This window comes from Sapajus apella, unplaced genomic scaffold, assembly GCF_009761245.1.
Source record: "Sapajus apella isolate SASKATOON/1434 unplaced genomic scaffold, GSC_monkey_1.0 scaffold73, whole genome shotgun sequence".
Lineage (NCBI taxonomy): Eukaryota > Metazoa > Chordata > Mammalia > Primates > Cebidae > Sapajus > Sapajus apella.
Genome location: NW_022437013.1, coordinates 1,897,797 through 1,906,691, shown reverse-complemented (window position 1 = coordinate 1,906,691; position 8,895 = coordinate 1,897,797).

Below are 8,895 nucleotides of genomic sequence, written 5' to 3'. Positions count from 1 at the left end.
TTTTTTGACGGAGTTTCGCTCTTGTTACCCAGGCTGGAGTGCAATGGCGCGATCTCGGCTCACCGCAACCTCCGCCTACTGGGTTCAGGCAATTCTCCTGCCTCAGCCTCCTGAGTAGCTGGGATTACAGGCACGCGCCACCATGCCCAGCTGATTTTTTGTACTTTTAGTAGAGATGGGGTTTCACCATGTTGACCAGGATGGTCTCGATCTCGTGACCTCGTGATCCACCCGCCTCGGCCTCCCAAAGTGCTGGGATTACAGGCGTGAGCCACCGTGCCCGGCCTAGGCTCACTTTTTCACATAGTATTATGCATTTAAATTTCCTTCATGTCTTTTCATGTCTTGCTAGCTCATTTATTTTTGGCACTCAGTACTACTCCATTGTCTAGATGTATCAAAGTTTATTTTATCTATTCATCTACCAAAGAATATCTTGAATACTTCCAACTTCTGCTAACTATGAACAAAACTACTATAAACATCTTTGTGCCGGTTTTTGTGTTAACATAACTTTTCACAACCTTTGGGTGAATACCAAAGAACATGATTGCCAGATCACATGTTAAGAGGATGTTTAGTTTTGTAGCTTTGTAAGAAACTGCCAAGCTGCCTTCCAAAGTGGTTGTACCATTTTGCATTCCCACCAGCAATGAATGAAAGTTCCTGTTTCTCCACATGCTCACCAGTATTTGGTGGTGTCAGTGTTTTGAATTTTGGTCATTCTAATGAGTCTATAGTGGTGTCATATCATTGTTTTAATTTGCAATTTTTATGTTTGTTTGTTATCTGTACATCTTCTTTGGTGAGATGTCTGTGTAGCCTCTGGCCGATCTTCTTAATCAGGTTTTTTTTTTTTCTTATTGTTGAGTTTTAAGAGTTCTTTATGTCTTCTGCAAATATTTTCTCCTACATTGTGTCTTACCTTTTCATTCTCTTGGCAGTGTCTGCCTTGGAGCAGAGTTTTTAATTTCAGTGAAGGCCAGCTTATCAATTATTTCATTTATGAATAGTGTCTTTGTTGTTGCATCTAAAAACTTACTACCATACCCAAAGATATCTAGATTTTTTCCTTTGACATCTTCTGTGAGTTTTATATTTGTGAAATCCTCTGACTTTGTTCTCCTTTCATATTGTGTTGACTAATCTGGGTCATTTGTGTTCATTTTTAAAATACCCTTTCCCTCCAGTTCTTAAGATTTTGTAATTTCTACTCATCTAACTTCAAGTTCACTGATTTTTTCTTTTGCTACCTCCATTCTGCTCTAAAGTCCATCAGTGAAATATGGCTTCAAAAAATGTCTAGTATTGTTTTTTTCTTTTCACTTCATTAGCTTCCATTTAATTCTAAAAATTCTATTCATCTACTGAGATATTTATTTATTTCTCTCTACCAAGCATTCAAGTGGTGCAGCCACCTTACAATTTGCCATTCATTTTTCCAGATATGGTGTTTTCTCAAGTCTGCTACTTCCAGCTCTGCACACTTCTATGCCCATTTCTTGCAATCCATCGCTAGCCTGCTTTGTGATCTACCAGTTTTCAAATTTTTCTAAGCATTTTCTCTCTCAAAAAGGATCCCTCTTTTTCTGGAAGTGATATATTACTGGTTCTACCTCTCATAGACCCCTGCTTCTTTCTCTTGTTTTTCACATGTTCTAACTGCTTTTCTATTCTGGCTTGGGCTCTGGAAATGGTTGTGCTGGTTTGGAATGTTCATTCAAGCTTGCAAGTACTTTAAATTTTGTTCTAGTCTCTGTATCTTGGTTAAATTGTAGACATGGGATATGGATAATTCAGTTGGCTCTTCTTGTTTATCTGTATGGTTTTCAGATGATATATGTAAAAATTCGGATGTTGTTAGCTGAATTTATCCTATGGGAACCCAGAAGTCCCTGGATTTATCCTTGTTACTAATGTACAAAAAGATAGTATTGTGCCTATAAAAATAAATTTATCTTGATATTTTTTATTTTGTCAAAATAATGTGTTGCATTATTTTATGATGATGATGTGGTTATATTTGGACATTTTACTGCCCTCCACTATAGAGAAATTATTAACACTACTCAAATTCAAGCAAACCCCTATTTGAATGTCCTGCAAAAAGGAAAAAAAATTAAGTACTAATTGTAGGGTCTGTCATTTTCAGGTTTTTAAATTAAGCAATCTGCCTCCTTACATATTTTAAGTTTGGATTGAAGGTTTCTCCACACATAGTAAACTGTAACTTAACTGGATGTGTAAACAGACTGAAAGCTACTCTTGTACTAATCACTGAGTTTTAGCCAGTCACAGGTGGCTAACTGTTCAAACCATGTTAAAATAAGGCAAAGGCCAAGCTGTAACCAATACAGCTGTTTCTGTACCTCATTTCCATTTTCTTTACTTTTCTTTTTCTGTTTATAAATCCCCTATGACCAAGTGGCAGCACCAGAGTCTCTCTGAACATACTCTGGTTTGGGTGCCAGGGAAGGGGGTTGGGGAGATGCCCGATTTGCAAATTGTTCTTCGCTCAATTAAACTTTGTTAAATTTAATTTGTCTAAAGTTTTTCTTTTAACAAGGTAAAAAAATTAAATATTATGCTTATTAGGGTATTCTTTTTATAGTATAATTAAATGTAAAATTTACATAGCAAACCATTTTGTAATCTCTATTATCATGTTTCACTACAAATCTGTAAAATTTTAATTTGTGGCTCTTACATATTGAGAAGGAAATAATCTATTTTTTGTTAGTGTTAGGGCTTTAATGTAGCCATCTGTGCTCAGCAAATCGTAAGACCTGGAAAGGGTCTCTGAGCTCTTCTTAAAGATTCCATTGCAAAGTCCATGTTTTTTTTTAACTGCCTTTATCATCAGCCTGTTCACTTAATATTTACACATTTTTGTTTAACATATGATAATTTATTCAGTATTTGTCTGCTGAGCCTCTCCTGAAGTTTCTCACTAAGAAAACAGTATACACCAATTAAAAACCTAGATAACAAGAGACATTCTTAACTCTGTGGAAATCATTTTAAAGCTTTTCTTAATGCAATAATTGTGACCAACCTGAAATTTATATTTGTTCTGCTGTTTACAACAAAATGATCTCAATTAGTTTGTATGCCTCCTCCTCTGGGGCCATGTTTTAACTATATCTTGAAAATCATTGCTATGTTGTCAGTGCACAAAAGATGTCAAATAGTAAAGCAACGATCCAAAAATGGATGAAGTATTAGAACAAAGCAGTAGGGCCTATTTTCTCATTAGATTATAAGCTGAAGACAGGTTCATTCATTTATTTAGCAACCACTTATCTAATGAAGTGGCAAGCATTATGTCAGGCCCTGTGAATACAGAGAGAAAAGACAGACTCTGCTATAAAGTGGCTTCTTACCTAGAAAGGAGGAGAAACAAATGAATCCCCAGTTGGTATTGTGGCAGTGACAGGATGAGAAGAATGCATAGTGTGCCCTATGAGCACAGAGGAAGGCCACCCACCCAGCTGAGTCTCAGTGGTTAGCACAGGGCTTGGTGGGACAAACACCCTCTCTGGTTGGTGCCTTTATGCACAAGCCAAGTTTCTTGACTAGATGTGGTAGCTCTGAAGCCAGACATGCTATGGGATTATAAAACTTGTTCTGTCAATATTATTTATTCATCCACTTGGTGAGTATTTAAGACTTGATGTGAAAATGAACAGTGGATTAATCTATCTTTAGAGAGAGTTGAATTTTTTGTGCATGCTCTGTAATGGGGAACAAGAGGACTGGTACTTGCCTTAAGTCTTATCTGAAATAAGTTATAGAATGCGGCTTCAAGGGTATTATTGGGAAAGTTTTATGAAAAAGTATTTATGTAATTTGTGAAACATAGATTTACACTTGCCTGAGAAAGCTAAATGTAAAAGACTAACTAGCACTATTCGTGTAAGGCAGATAAACAGAGGGCTCTGTTTATAGCAGGCTGAACTTTCACAGAAAGTGGGGCAAAGGTGCATGTTTTCAAGAAGCAAATGTTGACTTCTTTATAGAAAACAACTCTGGTGGGTCTCAAATGGTGGGATGATCTGACTCTGATATTGTGATAAATCCTAAAACTCGTGAGATAAAGGAGAAGATTTTAAGAAGTCAGTTAAAGAAGAGACATTTCCTCATTAAAATATCCACATTGTGGTGGTCCTTGGTATGGAAACTTCATAAAGAACCTCTCAAATGAAAGAACAAATAATATTACATTCTCCATATTCAGAAGACAAACATGCTAGTTTACCACCTTTATACACCTCATGTTTCCCCCTTACTAAAGCTTTGTAGAGGCCAGAACCTTTTGATAATAAGAAGGAAAGAAATGGATTAGAAAAGAGAGAAGTGACCTACTGTGTTATCCTTCCAACTCCACCAATTCTGAGCTTTTTGTTTGGTTTAGATTCCAGCTAGAAAAAGGGAAAAGATTTAAATTAAATAGATTAAGAGTTTTGACTATTATGCTATACTGAACTAAGGTAATGTAACCATTACATTGGATTAGACTCTTTAATGTTAAAACAAAGGAAGTATTTGCTTATGACTTAAGAGGAACAGAAAAATTCTAGGATATGGGTGAGTTTTCAGCCAGAGGTAGGAAAAAAATAAAATCCAAGGGCAGGTTTTAAGGGGCAATGGAAAAAACAAATAAAATTGCCTTCTGCTTACATCCTGTTGATTGAGTTCTGGTCACTCAATAAACCATTTAAGAAGGTATGACACAACATAAGTCAAATTGTTATCTATTTCTTGTATGATTGTGTTTTGATTGAGAATGATTTGTGTGAAAAGCTTTATATTGAATCATAGTTAATTTCTGTATTTTTCTTTTGAAACATATTTATTTTTAAATGTACTTTAATGTTTATAATAATATATAGTCATTAAAAAATTCTGGAGCCATAGAAAGATGGGGAAGAAAATAATAGCCATGGGCCAACCCCTTGTTAATAGTTTGACATATTTCCTTTTAGTTATTTTATGCATGTTTTCTTTACTTTTTGCTAACATTTTTGTAAGCACACGATTTTAAAAATGTGCATTCTGGTTTTATTCCACCTAAAGTTAAAATAAAAAGCATTTTCAGCGTTATCCCATTTACTTTGAACCACCACTTTTTTCTTTTACTTTTTTATTATTCAGGTTTATGTTTGATATATTAACATGCACAGATCCTAATTACACAGTTCATTGAGTTTCTACAACATTCATTCATGTAACCATCAACCAAAAGAAGATAAAGAATATTTCCATTACCTTGAAATTTCCCTTATGTCCCTTTAAAATTAAAACTTCCTATCCAGGAGTAGCCATTGATCTGATTTTTTTCCACTATAGATTAGTTTTGTTTCCCTTCAAATTTCATGTAAATGGAATTACAAAGTTTGTGCTTCACTGTGTCTGGCTTTTTATTCGCAACATATTTTGGAGATTAATCCATGTTGTTGTATGTGTCAGTAGTTAATTTCTCTTTATTGTTGAATAGTATTCCAATATACGACTACTTCACAATTTGGTTATTCATTTTCCTGTTAGTGGACATTTGGGTTATTTCTAATTTTGAGCTATTTTGAACAAGGCTGCTTTAAACATTATTGTAAAAGTCGTTTTTGTATATATGTGTTTTCATTAATCTTGGACAACTGCTGAGTCACAGGTAGTTGATAATTTAATATTTTTAGGAACTACCAATACTTTATTCCAAAGGTTTGAGTTTCATTTACTCCATGTCCTTTCTAACAATTTTTCTCAGTCTCTTTTTCTTTCATTTTTCATTTTTAAATACTCATAAATTCACAGGAAGTTGCAGAAAGAGTACGTAGAGGGCTGTCAACTTTTTTCACTTCCCCAAATGGTGATATGTTACTTTAGTATCATTTGGAAATGGACATTCCTACAATTCTTCTAAGTAGACTACAAACCTTACTCAATTTTCCCCAGTTTCTACATGCGTTCATTTGAATGTATCCGTGCATATTCACCTGTGTATGTGTGGCAGGGGTCAGGGGATTTGTAAGTAGTTCTATGCAATTATATCCCACTTCTAACCACCACCACAATCAAAATACAGACCTGCTGCGTCGCCACAAAGGAATACTCCAGTGCTATCCCTTTTTAGTTGCAGCAACACCCCTATCTTGTCTGTGTGCTCTGTCAATCACTAATGTATTGTCAATCTCTACAATTATTATTTTGAACATATTATATCAATGGAATTATACATTAGGTGACCTTTTGAGATTGTTTTTTTTTTTTACTAAGCATAATACTCTTGAGATTCATCCAAGTTGATGCATGTATCAATAGTTTGTTTCCTTTTATTATTGACCAATATTCTATGAAATAGTATACCAGAATTCATTTAATCATTCAACTATAGAAGGCCTTCTGGATTGTTTCCAGTTTTTATCTATTATAAATAGAGGTGCTGTGAAAATTCATGTACAGGTTCCTGTGTGAATGTGAATTTTCACAAATGCTCAAGAATGCAGTTGCTGGTTTGTATGGTGATGACATGTTTAGTTTTATAAGAAACTACCAAACTATTTTCAAGAGTTGTTTTAGCAATTGTACATTCCTACCAGCAATGTATGAGTTATCTGTTTCTCTCCACTATTAACAGCATTTGGTATTAACCACTAATTTGTTTTAGTTCAGCTGTTTTAATAGGTGATGTTTAACATGTTTTCACATGCTTATTTGAATTCCATATACCTCTTTAGTCAAATGTCTCTTCACGTCTTTTGTGTATTTTCTAATTTGATCTTTTGGGGTATTTTGTAAATTATACTTTAAGTTCTGGGGTACATGTGAAGATTGTGCAGGATTGTTACACAGGTATACACATGCCATGGTGGTTTGCTGCATCCATCCTCCCATCACCTACATTAGGTATTTCTCCTAATATTATCCCTTCCCAATCTCCCCACCCCCTGCTATCCCTCCTCTAGCCCTCCCACCCCCACAACAGGCCCTGGTGTGTGATGTTCCCCTCCCCGTTTCCATGTGTTCTCATTGTTCAATTCCCACTTATGGGTGAGAACATATGGTGTTTGGTTTTCTGTTTTTGTGTCAGTTTGCTGAGAATGATGGTTTCCAGATTCATCCATGTTCCTGCAAACAACATGAACTCATCCTTTTTTATGGCTGCATAGTATTCCATGGTGTATATGTGCCACATTTTCTTTATCCAGTCTATCATTGATGGGCATTTGGGTTGGTTCCTAGTCTTTGCTATTGTAAACAGTGCCATAATGAACATATATGTGCATGTGTCTTTATAAAAGAATGATTTATAATCTTTGGGTATATACCTAGTAATGAGGTTGCTAGGTCAAATGGTATTTCTGTTTCTAGATCCACTTTTTATTCTTTAATTTGAAGCATCATATATTTATTCTAGAAATAGGTCCTTATTCTCTTAACAGAGGCTTTCTGAAAGGAAAACTTTTAAATTTTGATAAAGTGAAATTTATCATTTTTCCTGTTGAAGGATCATGCTTTTGTGTCAGATGTAAGAATTCATCACTTGGCCTCCAGTTCCAAATACCTTCTTCTAAGGATTCTTCTAAATGTTTTATAGTTTTACATAACCTATTTTCAAATAGTTTGTGTATAGTGTAGGAGCTTTAGGCTGAAGTTTATATTTTGTCTATTACTCCACAAGCATTTGTTGAAAAGACTGCCTTTCCTCCACTGAATTGTTTTTATAGCTTCATCAAAAATCAACTGACATATTTGTGTGGGTCTATTTCTGGGCTCTCAATTCTGTTGCATTGATCTGTGTATCTGTCTCTCAGTCAATAACATACTCTCTTGACGATATTAGCATCGGGTAGAATGATTCATCCAATCTTATTCTTCTTTTAGAAAATTGTTTTAGCAATGCTAGCTATTTTACCTTTTTATATAAATTTTAGTTTAAGCTTGTCAATATCTACCCAAACTCTTGATAGAATTTTAATAGGCATTGCATTAGATCTATATATCAATTTGAGGAAAATTATCATCTTTGTTAAGTCTTTCATTGATGGACATGCTATGTATCTCCATTTATTTAGGTCTTCTAGTTCTTTCATCAGCATTTTGTTATCTATAGCCTATCATTCCTATATTATTTTTAGATTTATACCAAAGTATGTCTTTTTTTATCGATTGTAAATGATATCATACTTTCAATTTTGGTTTTCACATGTTCATTGCTAGAAAATAGAAATCAGATAAATTTCTGTGTATTGATCTTGTATCCTGAGACCTTGATGAACTCTCTTATTAGTTCTAGGAGGTTTTTGGTTTGTTTTGTTTTTGTAATTTACATGGGAATTTTTTAAATAGACAGTTGTGTCATCTGTAAATAAAAATATATATATTTTACCATTTCTATCTGTATGTCTTTCCTTACCTTATTGCCATGGCAAGGATTTTCATTACTATGTTGAATAAGTGTAGTGAGAGTGAGCACCCTTGCCTTATTTAGACTTTTTAACTTTCAAAATTCTAGGATGTGAGTTGCGGTACCTCATTGAATCTTTAGTTTGCATTGCCCAGATGAATAATGGTACTAAGAACTTTTTAATGTGTTTAATCTCCATTCTTATATCTTATTTTGAATTTTTTTTCTTATATTCTAATCTAAAATCATTAAAATATTAGATTGGTATATTTAGGTGCATAATAAATAGTAATAAACATCTAAATAATTTTTGGCACATAGTAGAAGGTAGAGTTCTTTTATTTTTCATGCCGATATCTTCTTGCAGCACAATTTGTTGTGAAACATTTTCCTTACCCATTGAATGGCATTTGAAATCAGTTAATAATATATGTATGCAACTATTTTTGACATTCTATTATTTTCCTTTAGTTCTCATGTCTATATTTATG